Source organism: Poromitra crassiceps (assembly GCF_964638095.1).
Source record: "Poromitra crassiceps genome assembly, chromosome: 4".
Classification (NCBI taxonomy): domain Eukaryota; kingdom Metazoa; phylum Chordata; class Actinopteri; order Beryciformes; family Melamphaidae; genus Poromitra; species Poromitra crassiceps.
The window spans coordinates 63807835-63824481 of record NC_139626.1 but is presented as its reverse complement, the minus strand read 5'-3'; the positions used below and the strand labels follow the sequence as shown (position 1 = coordinate 63824481).

Genomic DNA, 16647 nt, shown 5'->3' with positions numbered 1-16647 from the left:
ATTTGGTATGTATCTGCCAGTGTGTTTTTGTCAATAAACATTGCCAACAAAGAACCTTGTTGTGTAGGCTATGTGCTAAAGTAAATCATGTACCCGAATGTACCCCAAATCTCATAGAACGAGCCCATTATAGTTGTCTGGTCAGAGCAGGCAGGTTGTTAATAAGATGTGATATAAAGATATTTGATGTCGAGTGAACCAGCTTCGACCAAATGACCAGGAAGAATGAAGATGGAGAACCAACCGACTGCTTCAAATCAACGAATGATTTATATTTATTGAAATATGGTTATCTGTAACAATTCGACATAAACAAAGGCTACACCATGCAACATATATTTTGATATCATTCAAACTTAAAGAATGGTTAATTTTCCACCATGGTAGGCTGTACTGCTGTGAAATGGTTACCTATATTTGTATCAAGTGTTGCTTGGTAGATTATCTATATATGCCTAATTTACCAGTAGACATATTCGTGCAAGACCTTAGGCTATGTTGAGTTATATCGATCTGATAAAGTATGTTTTAAAATAAGGATAACAAATTGCTGAGCTTGGCGGATGCCTCAAGACAAGTATGTATCATTTTTAAATGTCCAATACCATACAGAAAAGCAAATTGAACAAACGACCAACAGCATTCAAGTCTGCAAAAACTTGTGATGTTATGTTACGTTAACATATAACCTTATGACGCTTACTGTATAACATGGACAGACCATTTAACGTTAGGCTACTTTACATACCGTTAGATAACGTTAAATGGTCCGCCATGTTATGAGCGTCACGTTACATGTATGCCATCTATACAGTTACGTGTGTCTACTAACATTATTAAAATATCATAAAGTAGCGCTATTTTCTGATAATTTGCTAAAGTATGACTTGCTATCTGCTAGCCATACTAGCCTTGTTTTGCTAGGTTTTCTTATTCGTGTACTTTCCGCAGACTAGATGCCTTTGCGGCACATTGCTGCCTCTAACGGGCGGAGGTATTACTGTTTCCCAATATCCGAAGTATATCGCCTATTTTCCTCGAAATGGGGCTATAATTAAAAAAATTGGAGCCTTGAGAGCATGAAAAATACTTGAAATTGTTTTTTCAGACCATAAACTCATTTGTAAAGTGTTTATTTAAGACAGAGACCGAGAGAGAAGTTGGCTCGTTTCACATAGAGTTGAATGGACGTTCAGGGATGATGTTACACAAGCTGCGCCCCCCACTGGCCATTTGAGAGTATGGCAACTTCCGCATTGGCCTCAAAAAGAGACTGGTGGCCTTGCCGACTGATGTATACACCTTATCCTGCTTTCTGACCGCAGCAGACTTCCTGCGCAGGCGCGGCTTCAGTTCACATTAATCTCCAAAAGGCAGCAGAGTTGCAGGCATCCCCCCCCCCCCATTTCATGACCAAACAACGCGAAACACACCGTGAACACCCTCCAACGCGAGGGGCTACCGTACACAACACAGCTTGCGCAAAATGACCCGTTTCACTATCAGAATTTCCTCCAGTAACATTAGAAAGTATAGAAGTGCCGCACGATTAGGCTACTTCCTCATCAGACCGCCGTGTCAGACTCCAGGCATTTTCCTCTCTAACCTCGCTGCTGTAGGTCCCGCACATAATCGTTAATACCTGGAAATACTCACGCGCAAATGTCAGTGCAATTCGACTTAAAAGTAAGTCTCACTTCTGAAGCGATGAGGAAAGAGTTTTGCCGAGTTTTGTATTTCGGTGATGAAATAATTAAATGCTTGGCAGCTTAGATAGGAGAAAGCATCAAAATGCTGCCCTATTCAAGTCTGTAGTATACAGACTACAGGACGAAGGTGTTGTGTGACTCAAATTAAAGCCAAAGCCGCGCGCTGCGTGCAAACAGGGACACTCCACCATGAAGAGGGAATCCAAGGGAATCCCACGTCTTTGCCCAAAAAAGGTGAATGACGTCACGTCACACGCACCCAATATAAGCAAAAAATAATAATAATAATGACCCCGGTTTGTATTGTAACGATCACAGGCGCCTGCGCAAATAGCATGCAGTGATCAGTAACCAGGATACTACTACTTATCATGTATACAGGGATATGAGTAACCTGCTTTCTCTCTCTTCCATGTAAACGCCATATCCCGAATATGATCAAAACCAGGATAAGCCTCATAACCGGGATACTCAAGTCCATGTAAACGCAGTCAATGATATACTTAAAATTGGGGGATTTCAGACATTTTGTAATAATCACTAACCAGCAGCTTCCAGTGTACGTGATCTGTGTTGACACAGGAAATTACTGCTTGGTAATCGCCAAAGTTGATCTGTAACCAATAAAAAAAGTTAGAAACACTGGGTTCAAATTACTCCTTTTAAAATAAAAATGAAAACAGAAAACAGAAAAAAACACGAAGTATAAATGTAGATGTTCAAGTATTGGCAGGATAAAGACATGGAAACACATGTTACCTTTGACAAGCTGTGCCGACTGAGATCACTTCGTTTACCAAACAGTATTACACCAGCAGTGTAATGGTTTAAGATATAAATGGTGTTCTCCATGTTGAACTGGTTTACGTACATGTGTAAGAGAGCCTCAATAACCTAAATCCAAGAATTTAGATGAAGATAAAAAAACAATCAGTATATAAACACAATAGAAATGTCCAGACACACACACACACACACACACACACACACACACACACACACACACACACACACACACACACACACACACACACACACACACACACACACACACACACACACACACACACACACACAGTATAATTTAAGGGGATTCAATTTTAGTTACTAATTTATCCACAACATAGGGGTTATTTTTGCTATTAATTTGGGATTACAGTGTTATTTGTTTGTACTGTGGGTACTATTGTTTTATACACAAAAATACCTCGCCATTTAGCCACTCATGGGGTCTGAGGGAACGTAGCTCGCTGTGATGAATAATGAAGCTGTTCCCTCTGACTTGGGAGGGGATCACAGCAACCACCACCTCTGTGTCCTCTCGTTGCCACAATGATGTCAGCTGCAAAATCAAATGAACAGCATGTTAATTAATAAAATAATCCAATTAATCTAACTATATTTATGTTGAATATGGCTGGGTATCGGTACAAGATTACTTTAAGATTAGGTATCAACCGTATGTTATGACTGTGGTCAATTATGGGTTTTGTTTTGGTACTCGTTCATTAAAGCGTTGCCAAGGAGAAATCTGCTAGTTAAACGGCACACAAATCCCCTTTTTCCATTAATGGCTTGGTTTGGTTTGGTTTGGTTTGGCTCAACAGCGCGGTTTGGGAAATGCTTTTCCATCACAAGTAGGCTACCCGTGATGACCCGCTTGATGGTGTCACGTAATTGATGACGCCGTGTCTGTCAGGCTTGGTGTCGGAAGACATGTGGATCTAATTGCGGATAGTTGATGGCCAAGGCAAACTTGGTAACTGAAGTCTCGAGAAGTAGGGAAGTTGTGGAACTTGATAGCTAGGTCTGCAAGGTTCGAAGTTGGGAACGGTTGCAGGGTGTTGTCGCGAGATTCGTTTATGAACAACTCCAGAGGACTTGCAGAGCAGGCCCTTATAGGTCCCAACTATGACATCACCACCTTCTGTGACATCATCAGTGAGTGAACTATGACATCACAGTAGGAATGATGACATCACAGTAGGAATGATGACATCATCCTAACAGTGTCCGGAGTCAATGACGCACAAAGGCAGCGGCGTCTGTAGCGCCGTGTAATGCATTATGTAACTGTTGTGGACAGCGAGCGAGCATCATGGATCATCCGGCTGTTTCTACGCTTTTGCTCCTTATCCACCGTTTGCTGCTGGAAAAATGGAGACGAGATGAAAAACTGAAATATTCCCAATCTCTCACAGAGGGTTTTTAAACATGCCGCATAACTGTTCCTACGTTGATCTGATGTCACCACAACCCGCTTGGAGGCGGGGCAGGCGCGCTTTGGCCCCACTCAGGAGGTAATCTATTTTGAGCGCGGCTTGGCACGAAATAGCTTCATTTCCTATATCCACCCCGTGTGTAAATAGCTTCATTACCTAGATCCACCCCGGGTGTAAATAGCTGCATTGGCTATCCACCCCGGGTGCAATTAGCATCTGCCTTAAATAAAATAGTCTTATGAATAAATATTTATAGGCTATAAGTAAAAGCCAATCTCTGACACTCCTTTTTTAGTTTTGACAATTAGAAATGACTTGATGTCATGATGTAATTTCAATTCCATAAACTTTTTTTTTAATCTAAAGAAAATTAGGTTAAACTACGACGACTGTATCAGGTATTTATTTAAGCAGCTCCTCAATGTGCATCTAAATATACCTCTAATATTAAAATGCTGTTTCATGCAGGCTGAAGTTAAGTATTATGAATCAAGAGATTATCATGTACTGAAATAAATTTAATATTAACTGTATATTTTCACAAAACAATACCAAAATTAGTAAACTGAAATCATCGATAATGAAAACAATGTGGATTGGTGATTTAGCGTTACACACATCTTACAGGTTGTTCATATCTCTGTGTGTGACTGTTTGCTCCACTAAGCAGTCAGTCAGAGACACACTAGCTCTCATTCACTGTGTGAAGTTCTCCAAAATATTGCTAGATATTTCGCTAGCTACTTTAAAATAACTCGCAAAATTGTCGAGTCATTACTCTTCTTCAGTGGCGCATTCCATCTGGCTGCAGTGATGAGTGTAGGTGAGAGTAGAAGGGGAGGGGTTGTGGTCAGAGCGAGGGAAGCGGAGCAGTTTGTGTGTGTGAGAGAGACACTTACACAGGGAGAGGGAGAGGAGGAATGGGTGCGAAAAATTTTCCCTCTAAACTGAGCGAAACTCACGTCTACGTTCACATTTAGAAAAAGTATGTGTTCAATTCAAAGTTCACAAAAATATATATAATATTTTATACGTTTTAGTAACGAGTTACTCTACACAGAAAGTAATATTGTAAAGTAACATATTACTTTTAAATGAAAGTAACAAGTAATATGTAGTATATTACATTTTGAAAGTAACTTGCCCAACACTACATAACCTCCCCCAGACCCTAACCCTAAACCTAACCTCTCTCACCCCCCCCCACCTATACCTAACCTCCCCCAGACCCTAACCCTAAACCTAACCTCTCACACCTAAACCATAAGCTTCCCCAGACCCTAACCCTAAACCTAACCTCTCCCACGCCCCATGAATTTGGGACTGAACTCTGTCAGGTCTCCCTAAGCGCACCCCCCCAGTTGGAAGTCGATATGACGATTCTCGAAATAAACCACTTTTTGTGTTGCCGCTAGGTGCCGCTATGCCGAATTGCATTTTCTGCCTTAGGCCAACAGCAAAGTTGTGGAGTGAGAGGGGATGACATGCGGCAAAGGACCTCGGGTCGGATTCGAACCCACGTCGGCCGCACAAAGGACCGAGCCTCCGTCGTGCGCTGTTTCACTACCCCTGACCAGCCAATCACAGTGATTTCTGTCACCAATGATCCAACGCCAATTCAAAGCTGCCGACAAAGCCAACTAGTGTCAACAGTGCGGGACACACTGCAAATACTAGAGCTATCTATCTATCTATCTATCTATCTATCTATCTATCTATCGTATCTCTCTATCTATCTATCTATCTACTGTATCTATCTATCTATCTATCTATCTATCTATCTATCTATCTATCTATCTATCTATCTATCTATCTATCTATCTCTGATGACTGTGAATCTGACGACAGTACCTATACAATAAATATAGATGCATGAAGGAGCCAGAGTGTGCAATGCATTTTTCTACTTAAGTTCACTCCCAGTGGTCGGCACCTTACCACAACCTTTGGTGTGCGACTGTGTGTTACTTTTCCTTTGATGTGAATCTGACAACAGCATCTGAAATAAATACCTCTGATCAGTAGACTGCTGTCCATCTTTGAAGCTAATAGGGCGATGCATAGACCAGTCACTCTTCATGGACACACAGCTGGGCTCAGGGGAGTCTGCTCTCTGCTGCTGCATCCTGATAGAAACACATTATGGACATTTATTGTGAAGGTATCTGTGTCTTTATGAAGAAGACAATTTCATGTTTTTCATTCTTGTTTATGTTCCAGGGCCGAATAATATGGTATCTGCTGAAACCATAACGGACAACTTCAGTGTTGCGCTGTCCCATTCAGCAGATCAACCGTTTGTTTGTCTTGCGGATTTTAATACACAGCCTTCAACTAACCTGAGGATTTTTATTGTGAAGAGAAAGAGAACAGAATCAGAATCAGAAACACTTCATTGCCAAATGCATCACAAGGACAGACAGGAATTAATTCTGGTCAATCAGCACACTCGACAAGCTACAAATAAACATACATACATATACGACAGTGAAGACAAGACACTCAGGACATGAACGAGCATGTACGGTAGTTGGTTACCACAACCAATAGTTTTGACTAAAAAATGCAGCTATGCACTCATAAAAGCACTCATAAAAACAATAAAATCACCAGAACTAGGATAAAAAATTTAAATATAGAGATGCATGGATTAAAATAGTAAGATAAAGTGCTCTAAAAAGGGTGACTGGAACAACGGGGGGGGGGGGTGTCCATGACCTCAGATGTCATTGGACTTGTTGAGGAGAGAGACAGCCCTTGGGAAGAAACTGTTTAGGTGGCGTGTGGTTCTGGTTTTGATATACAGCCGCGATTTTTGAGAGAGAAGAGAAGAAGAGACGAAAGGAGTGAAACAGAGCAGAGCTCTGTGTGTGTGTGTGTGTGTGTGTGTGTGTGTGTGTGTGTGTGTGTGTGTGTGTGTGTGTGGCATCTAGACTGGCCAGTGGAGCGTGACATAGGGCTGCATCCCCCAAAAGTTGGATCCCCCTGAGCTCTCTCGCCGTACGACCTATGCATGATTTCACACATACCCTGCGTCGCCCACTGCCGGAGCCTGTCGGACTACCCCCATTGACTATGAATGGAGTGCGGGGGGGTCAATGCGAGCCTCAGATTGTGTCTGAATGAGCCCTAAGTCTTCTGTTTCGGGAATCTACTCAACCTCCTACAATTTGCTTATAAATGGCACAAGGGGACAGAGGACACGCCTCTCACTATGATGGACCAATAGCCAGACACCTACAACAATCAAAAGCATTTTGAATTTGGATTCTAACACTATGCATATTGACACACATTTAGAACGACTTTAAGATGAACATGAATGGTGGCCTCAGAGAGATTTTACTATTTTACTATTCAGATGAGCTTGTGTTACAGTGGGGTGCCACAAGGATGCGTGTTGCCACCATTTCTGTTTTGCACTTACACCAATGAAATGACTGTTTAGAATCTTTCTTTTTTTTTTTTTTTTTTCCCCCCCCATTTTTTATCCCATTTTTATCCCCAATTAGTGCTAACTTAATTTATTCATCTTGGTTGCAACTCCACCCTCTGCCGATCTGGGGAGAGCCGAAACTGGCTCCATGCTTCCTCCGAGACATGGGCAGTTAGCCAGCCGCTTCTTTTGACCTGACAGGGGAAGCTTCACCGGTAGGACATAGCACGTGGGAGGTTCACGCTATTCCAACCAGTTCCCCTCTGTCCGAACAGGCGCCCGTAACTACCACACATTATAAGGAACCACATTAGCAACCAGGATATTGCATGTTTTGGTGAAGGGGTTCCTATATGAAGGAAACCCCCGGGAGGCACAGGGAGAACATGCAAACTCCACACAGAAAGGCCCTTTTGACGACCCCACCCGGGCGGTGGGCACTCAAGGACATGCGGACGGGCACGCACAGAATCACTGTTGATTTGATGTGAAATGTTTAAATATGCTGATGATATGGTCTTGGTTGTCTTCTCCTGGAAGACTATACCACACATGAGGATGCTTACTCCAGCCAGCCACTATACTGTACTGCAGGATTCTTACTCCAGCCAGGTCACTGTACTGCAGGATGCTTACTCCAGCCAGGTCACTATACTGTACTGCAGGATGCTTACTCCAGCCAGGTCACTATACTGTACTGCAGGATGCTTACTCCAGCCAGGTCACTATACTGTACTGCAGGATGCTTACTCCAGGCAGGTCACTATACTGTACTGCAGGATGCTTACTCCAGCCAGGTCACTATACTGTACTGCAGGATGCTTACTCCAGGCAGGTCACTATACTGTACTGCAGGATGCTTACTCCAGCCAGGTCACTATACTGTACTGCAGGATGCTTACTCCAGCCAGGTCACTATACTATACTGCAGGATGCTTACTCCAGCCAGGTCACTATACTGTACTGCAGGATGCTTACTCCAGCCAGGTCACTATACTGTACTGCAGGATGCTTACTCCAGCCAGGTCACTATACTGTACTGCAGGATGCTTACTCCAGCCAGGTCACTATACTGCAGGATGCTTACTCCAGCCAGGTCACTGTACTGCAGGATGCTTACTCCAGCCAGGTCACTATACTGCAGGATGCTTAAGCCAGGTCACTGTACTGCAGGATGCTTACTCCAGCCAGGTCACTATACTGTACTGCAGGATGTTTACTCCAGCCAGGTCACTAGGATGCTTACTCCAGCCAGGTCACTGTACTGCAGGATGCTTACTCCAGCCAGGTCACTATACTGTACTGCAGGATGCTTACTCCAGCCAGGTCACTATACTGTACTGCAGGATGCTTACTCCAGCCAGGTCACTATACTGTATTGCAGGATGCTTACTCCAACCAGGTCACTATACTGTACTGCAGGATGCTTACTCCAACCAGGTCACTATACTGTACTGCAGGATGCTTAATCCAGCCAGGTGACTATACTGTACTGCAGGATGCTTACTCCAGCCAGGTCACTATACTCTACTGCAGGATGCTTATCCCAGCCAGGTCACTATACTGCAGGATGCTTACTCCAGCCAGGTCACTGTACTGCAGGATGCTCACTCCAGCCAGGTCACTATACTGTACTGCAGGATGCTTACTACAGCCAGGTCACTATACTGTACTGCCGGATGCTTACTCCAGCCAGGTCACTATACTGTACTGCAGGATGCTTACTCCAGCCAGGTCACTATACTGTACTGCAGGATGCTTACTCCAGCCAGGTCACTATACTGTACTGCAGGATGCTTACTCCAGCCAGGTCACTATACTGTACTGTAGGATGCTTACTCCAGCCAGGTCACTATACTGTACTGCCGGATGCTTATGCCAGCCAGGTCACTATACTGTACTGCAGGATGCTTACTCCAGCCAGGTCACTATACTGTACTGTAGGATGCTTACTCCAGCCAGGTCACTATACTGTACTGCAGGATGCTTACTCCAGCCAGGTCACTATACTGTACTGCAGGATGCTTACTCCAGCCAGGTCACTATACTGTACTGCAGGATGCTTACTCCAGCCAGGTCACTGTACTGTACTGCAGGATGCTTACTCCAGCCAGGTCACTGTACTGTACTGCAGGATGCTTACTCCAGCCAGGTCACTGTACTGCAGGATGCTTACTCCAGCCAGGTCACTGTACTGTACTGCAGGATGCTTACTCCAGCCAGGTCACTGTACTGCAGGATGCTTACTCCAGCCAGGTCACTATACTGTAGGGGTGTCACAATATCGTCCCACGAAATTTCGCGATAGTAAAACGTCACGATATGTATCGTTGAGATGAAATCTCATATCGAAAAAAAAAAAAAAAAAAAAAAAAAATATAGACTAAGAAACGTCTTTGTTTGTTGAAGTTCAATGTGTGGAAAGTAGTTCAGTTGACACATGAGAAGTTATACAGGAGAGAAACCATTCAATTGAGTTTCTGGCAAAACTGTTTACTTGACAGGAAAAACTGAAGCATAAAAAATAGACTAAGAAAAGTCTTGTTGTTTGAGTTTGAAGAAAAACTGAACATGCATAATGAGAATTTATACTGCTGAGAAACCTTTTAGTTCAAAGTAAATCTAAGTGACGGTGTAACTCATTCTATTTCAAGATAAGCCTTATCTCCAATCTCATGTTTTTTCTAGTTGTTATTGTAATAACAATTTCCCACAACAGCATGTTTTGTATTTGTGCATTTCAAATAAAATACTACTTTTGATTTGATACTTTATTGTCCACCATTGTGGAAATTTTTCTTTGGCTTCTCTTCCCATCAAGATACATTGTGCACAGTCAGCACACCATAAAACATAAAGACATAGAACATAAAACACACATGTACAAGTTAAGACATAGATAGTGCAAATAAACATATGATTCCAAATACAAACACCTAACTAAAAATGGCTTCCTACCTATCTAAAATACCAGTCATATACCTACCTACCTAAAATATTACAAATACAATACCTAACTAAAATGGATAAATGAGTTTTTGTAAATGTTCCGGTTGGCCCTTGGGACCCTGAATCGACGACCGGATGGAAGCAGCTGGAATGCAGAGTTCAGTGGGTGCGAGGCATCACCACTGATCTTCCTTCCTTTCCTGATAACAGCCTTTTCAAAAATGTTGGAAAGCTGTTTTGTGTTTTGCCAACAATTTTACTTGCTATTTTAACTATTCTAGAAAGTTTGTTTTTGCTCTTTACGTTCAGGTTGCCGTACCAGGCGGTCATATTAAAAGACAGGACTGATTCGACCAGACTGCTGTATGCCGTTTGGAGAATGTGTTGGCTAACACCAAAACTCCTCAGCTTCCTGATTAAAAACAGACGCTGATTGGCTTTCTTATATATATAGTCTGTGTTCTCATTAAAGGTCAAAGTCTGGTCAAAGATTGTCCCCAGATACTTGAACTGTTTGACCTTTTCCACAGGCTGGTTACTGAGCATGATAGGGACCATGTTACTTTCCCCTGGTTTTGTTTGCATAATGAGTTCCTTTGTTTTGGACACGTTAATTTCTAGTTTGCATGCTCGGCACCAGTCCTGCAGTGCAGTGGCCTGCTTGAGGTATGCCTCTTCATAGATGGCATCATCTTCCCTAAGAAGACCAACAAGGGCCATATCGTCTGCGTATTTAAGCAGCTTCAGGTTACAGTTATTTACACACATCATGTTTACATAAATTGAGAACAGCAGTGCGGACAGTACACAACCTTGGGGTGCCCCAGTGTTTAAGACAAGTTCATCTGAGTACAGTCCGTTCATCAGGACTCTCTGAGGGCGGTCCGTTAGGAAGCTCCTAATTAGATGAATGAGACCCCCATTCACATTCATCTCTAATAGTCGTTCCAACAGAATATCAATTTGCATAGTGTTAAATGCGGAACAGAAATCAATAAACAAAATACGAACGACTGCTTTTGGTAGCTGTAGGTGATTAGCTACTAAATCGACTAAAGTGAGAGTCGCATCCTCAGTTCCCCTCTTGGACCTATACGCGAATTGTAGGGGGTCAAGTTGATCTTCTACAGAGGATATAAGGTGCTTAATAATGACTCTCTCCATACATTTCCAGTCATATATTGTCATTATTCAAGTTTAAAAAAATATTGTTAAAATCGTATCGTATCGTATCGTTATCGTGAACCCAGTATCGTGATACGTATCGTATCGTGAACTGAGTGTATCGTGACACCCCTACTATACTGTAATGCAGGATGCTTACTCCAGCCAGGTCACTATACTGTACTGCAGGATGCTTACTCCAGCCAAGTCACTATACTGTAATGCAGGATGCTTACTCCAGCCAGGTCACTATACTGTACTGCAGGATGCTTACTCCAGCCAGGTCACTGTACTGTACTGCCAGATGCTTACTCCAGCCAGGTCACTATACTGTACTGCCAGATGCTTACTCCAGCCAGGTCACTATACTGTACTGCAGGATGCTTACTCCAGCCAGGTCACTATACTGTACTGCAGGATGCTTACTCCAGCCAGGTCACTATACTGTACTGCCAGATGCTTACTCCAGCCAGGTCACTGTACTGTACTACAGGATGCTTACTCCAGCCAGGTCACTGTACTGCAGGATGCTTACTCCAGCCAGGTCACTATACTGTACTGCCGGATGCTTACTCCAGCCAGGTCACTATACTGTACTGCAGGATGCTTACTCCAGCCAGGTCACTATACTGTACTGCAGGATGCTTACTCCAGCCAGGTCACTATACTGTACTGCAGGGTGCTTACTCCAGCCAGGTCACTGTACTGCAGGATGCTTACTCCAGCCAGGTCACTGTACTGTACTACAGGATGCTTACTCCAGCCAGGTCACTGTACTGCAGGATGCTTACTCCAGCCAGGTCACTATACTGTACTGCAGGATGCTTACTCCAGCCAGGTCACTGTACTGCAGGATGCTTACTCCAGCCAGGTCACTATACTGTACTGTAGGATGCTTACTCCAGCCAGGTCACTATACTGTACTGTAGGATGCTTACTCCAGCCAGGTCACTATACTGTACTGCAGGATGCTTACTCCAGCCAGGTCACTATACTGTACTGCAGGATGCTTACTCCAGCCAGGTCACTATACTGTACTGCAGGATGCTTACTCCAGCCAGGTCACTATACTCTACTGCAGGATGCTTACTCCAGCCAGGTCACTATACTGTACTGCAGGATGCTTACTCCAGCCAGGTCACTATACTGTACTGTAGGATGCTTACTCCAGCCAGGTCACTATACTGTACTGCAGGATGCTTACTCCAGCCAGGTCACTATACTGTACTGCAGGATGCTTACTCCAGCAAGGGTCACTATACTCTACTGCAGGATGCTTACTCCAGCCAGGTCACTATACTGTACTGTAGGATGCTTACTCCAGCCAGGTCACTGTACTGTACTGCAGGATGCTTACTCCAGCCAGGTCATTATACTGTACTGTAGGATGCTTACTCCAGCCAGGTCACTATACTGTACTGCAGGATGCTTACTCCAGCCAGGTCACTATACTATACTGTAGGATGCTTACTCCAGCCAGGTCACTATACTGTACTGCAGGATGCTTACTCCAGCCAGGTCACTATACTGTACTGCAGGATGCTTACTCCAGCCAGGTCACTATACTCTACTGCAGGATGCTTACTCCAGCCAGGTCACTATACTCTACTGCAGGATGCTTACTCCAGCCAGGTCACTATACTGTACTGCAGGATGCTTACTCCAGCCAGGTCACTATACTGTACTGCAGGATGCTTACTCCAGCCAGGTCACTATACTCTACTGTAGGATGCTTACTCCAGCCAGGTCACTATACTGTACTGCAGGATGCTTACTCCAGCCAGGTCACTATACTCTACTGCAGGATGCTTACTCCAGCCAGGTCACTATACTGTACTGCAGGATGCTTACTCCAGCCAGGTCACTGTACTGTACTGCAGGATGCTTACTCCAGCCAGGTCACTATACTGTACTGCAGGATGCTTACTCCAGCCAGGTCACTATACTGTACTGCAGGATGCTTACTCCAGCCAGGTCACTATACTGTACTGCAGGATGCTTACTCCAGCCAGGTCACTATACTCTACTGCAGGATGCTTACTCCAGCCAGGTCACTATACTGTACTGCAGGATGCTTACTCCAGCCAGGTCACTATACTGTACTGTAGGATGCTTACTCCAGCCAGGTCACTATACTGTACTGCAGGATGCTTACTCCAGCCAGGTCACTATACTGTACTGTAGGATACTTACTCCAGCCAGGTCACTATACTGTACTGCAGGATGCTTACTCCAGCTAGCCCACTATACTGTACTGCAGGATGCTTACTCCAGCCAGGTCACTATACTGTACTGCAGGATGCTTACTCCAGCCAGGTCACTATACTGTACTGCAGGATGCTTACTCCAGCCAGGTCACTATACTGTACTGCAGGATGCTTACTCCAGCCAGGTCACTATACTCTACTGCAGGATGCTTACTCCAGCCAGGTCACTATACTGTACTGTAGGATGCTTACTCCAGCCAGGTCACTATACTGTACTGCAGGATGCTTACTCCAGCCAGGTCACTATACTGTACTGTAGGATACTTACTCCAGCCAGGTCACTATACTGTACTGCAGGATGCTTACTCCAGCTAGCCCACTATACTGTACTGCAGGATGCTTACTCCAGCCAGGTCACTATACTGTACTGTAGGATGCTTCCTCCAGCCAGGTCACTATACTGCAGGATGCTTACTCCAGCCAGGTCACTATACGGTACTGCAGGATGCTTACTCCAGCCAGGTCACTATACTGTACTGCAGGATGCTTACTCCAGCCAGGTCGCTGTACTGTACTGCAGGATGCTTACTCCAGCCAGGTCACTATACTGTACTGTAGGATGCTTACTCCAGCCAGGTCGCTGTACTGTACTGCAGGATGCTTACTCCAGCCAGGTCACTATACTGTACTACAGGATGCTTACTCCAGCCAGGTCACTATACTGTACTGCAGGATGCTTACTCCAGCCAGGTCGCTATACTGTACTGTAGGATGCTTACTCCAGCCAGGTCACTATATTGTACTGCAGGATGCTTACTCCAGCCAGGTCACTGTACTGCAGGATGCTTACTCCAGCCAGGTCACTATACTGCAGGACTGGCATCGGGGGAAGTGATCTGGAAATTAATGTGGCCAAAACAAAAGGACTCCTAATACAAATAAAATCACAGGGAACCAGTATCACTCCTGTCATACTCAATAACCAGCCTCAAGTCCAACACTTCAAGTAGCTTGGCACAGTTATTGCAATTCACAAACAACTGCAATATATTTGACACAGAAAGGGTAAACAGATAACTGCAGATCCTCACACCCTCTACAGGCTAAACAGATAACTGCAGATCCTCACACCCTCTACAGGCTAAACAGATAACTGCAGATCCTCTCACCCTCTACAGCAGTGATACTCAACCCAATGCTGAGTATCACTGCTGTAGAGCCACATGCGGCTCCTTTACGGCAAAATAAATAAATAAATAGCCTAAATAAAAATCTAAACAAATAAAAGGAGGAAAGGGATTTTTGGGGGGAATGTGGCTCTTGCAAAGATTTTTTTTTGGTCAATGTGGCTCCTGAGTTGGGCAAGGTTGAGTACCACTAACCTGACGCTGCCAGATGGACGGATTAGCTCCACATTACGTAAACCAGTCGATCTGGGAATGCAGTAACCCGACCCGCTGACGGAGGCGGGCACTTTTTCCAAGCTACTTGGCAGGTGATTGGATGACCCATCTGTCTATCACCGCTGGTGCGTGTTAACTTCAACCAATCAGATCGCCATGCCTCTGACGTCACGTTTGCGACCGGAGGAAGGTGCCTGTGCCTGATCTCCGTGGTAGTCTATCATTGATTGAGTCCTCACCGTCCTCATCGTCGTAAAGTCACCTTCGAAGCATGACGTTCAATTATAACGAACTAGTTGTGTGGCTTAGCCTTCCCAAATGTTGAGGGTCGTTTTTTAGAATTTAATACATAGAATTGGGAACGTTACATTTCATTCAGACTGTCTGTCACTTCCGTGGCGGCAGCCATGTTGACGAGTGAAAAGAACTACAAAGACCATGTACCCACTACTTGCCCAGACGAGCCTAAGCCCGCCTAAGGCTGCCGCTGATTTGTCGAGCCGGCATGGTTCGGCCAATCATCTTAACTGCCTGTGCATGACAAGATGGATTACGTCGAGAGAATCTCTTTTGATCTCGCAAGGTTATCCATCTTGCAAGCAAGGTTAGAGTACCACTGCTCTACAGGCTAAACAGAGAACTACAGATACCTCACACCCTCTACAGGCTAAACACATAACTGCAGATTGAGGCACCCTCAATCTAATCAGGGTCCAAAAGGCCAGCCAGAACATATTTAGACGGTTTTCATGGAATTGTGTTTGAAACCTCGCTTTATTTCCTGTCAGCTCCTTTATTAGCAAACACTGCAACAGGAAATAAGCTAGCGAAAATTTAGAATGTTTACGTTGTCAAGTTAAAACTGTCTATAAGACGTCTTTCATTTCCTGTGCCATACAGGCGTAGCACTCACAATGACTCAGGTAACACCTGTATTTTTATAAGATTTGCTCATCAGTGGATTTGGGACATCACTGGGATTTATGACATCACTGATGATGTCATCAGTGGATTTATGACATCCCTGATGACATCATCAGTGGGACAGACAGAGCCCGAACAAACAGAGCCCCAGCTCCCATTTATACTGATGATTTGGGAGAAGCCAAAGACAAATTTACTTTCTTAGTAATGCTAACAGACTAATGATGTCACTGCTGAGCTGTAATGATGTCACTGCTGAGCTCGAATGATGTCATGGACAGTAAGAGATCCTCATCTTACCTCTTAGCTTTGGTCGGGCTGTCATGTTCCCCAGACAGAGACAGCCGCTCCTCTCTCACCTCAGACTCACTCATAGTAGAGCCAACACGCCAACACCTTCACACACACACACACACACACACACACACACACACACACACACACACACACACACACACACACACACACACACACACACACACACACACACACACACACAGAGTTAGCTGGACTCAGTCATTACAACTAGCTTTCAATTTTGAAGATGATTTGAACAGCCATAGTGAGTAAACATGTTACAAAGGAGGAATGTGTCTTTGTACAGTATGCAGCACAGTGATCACAGCCAATAAC

The 16647-nt window shown here is 44.2% G+C and overlaps 1 long non-coding RNA gene across 1 annotated transcript; it reads right to left on the bottom strand.

Annotated features, from left to right (window-relative positions):
- Window positions 1-445: 445 nt before the first annotated feature.
- Window positions 446-16412, bottom strand: LOC310774669. The gene is made up of 5 exons (XR_014552610.1): window positions 16315-16412; window positions 5944-6057; window positions 2917-3051; window positions 2469-2603; window positions 446-2323 (listed from the first exon to the last, which is right to left on the bottom strand). It is a non-coding gene; the product is annotated as an uncharacterized lncRNA (long non-coding RNA).
- Window positions 16413-16647: the final 235 nt, after the last annotated feature.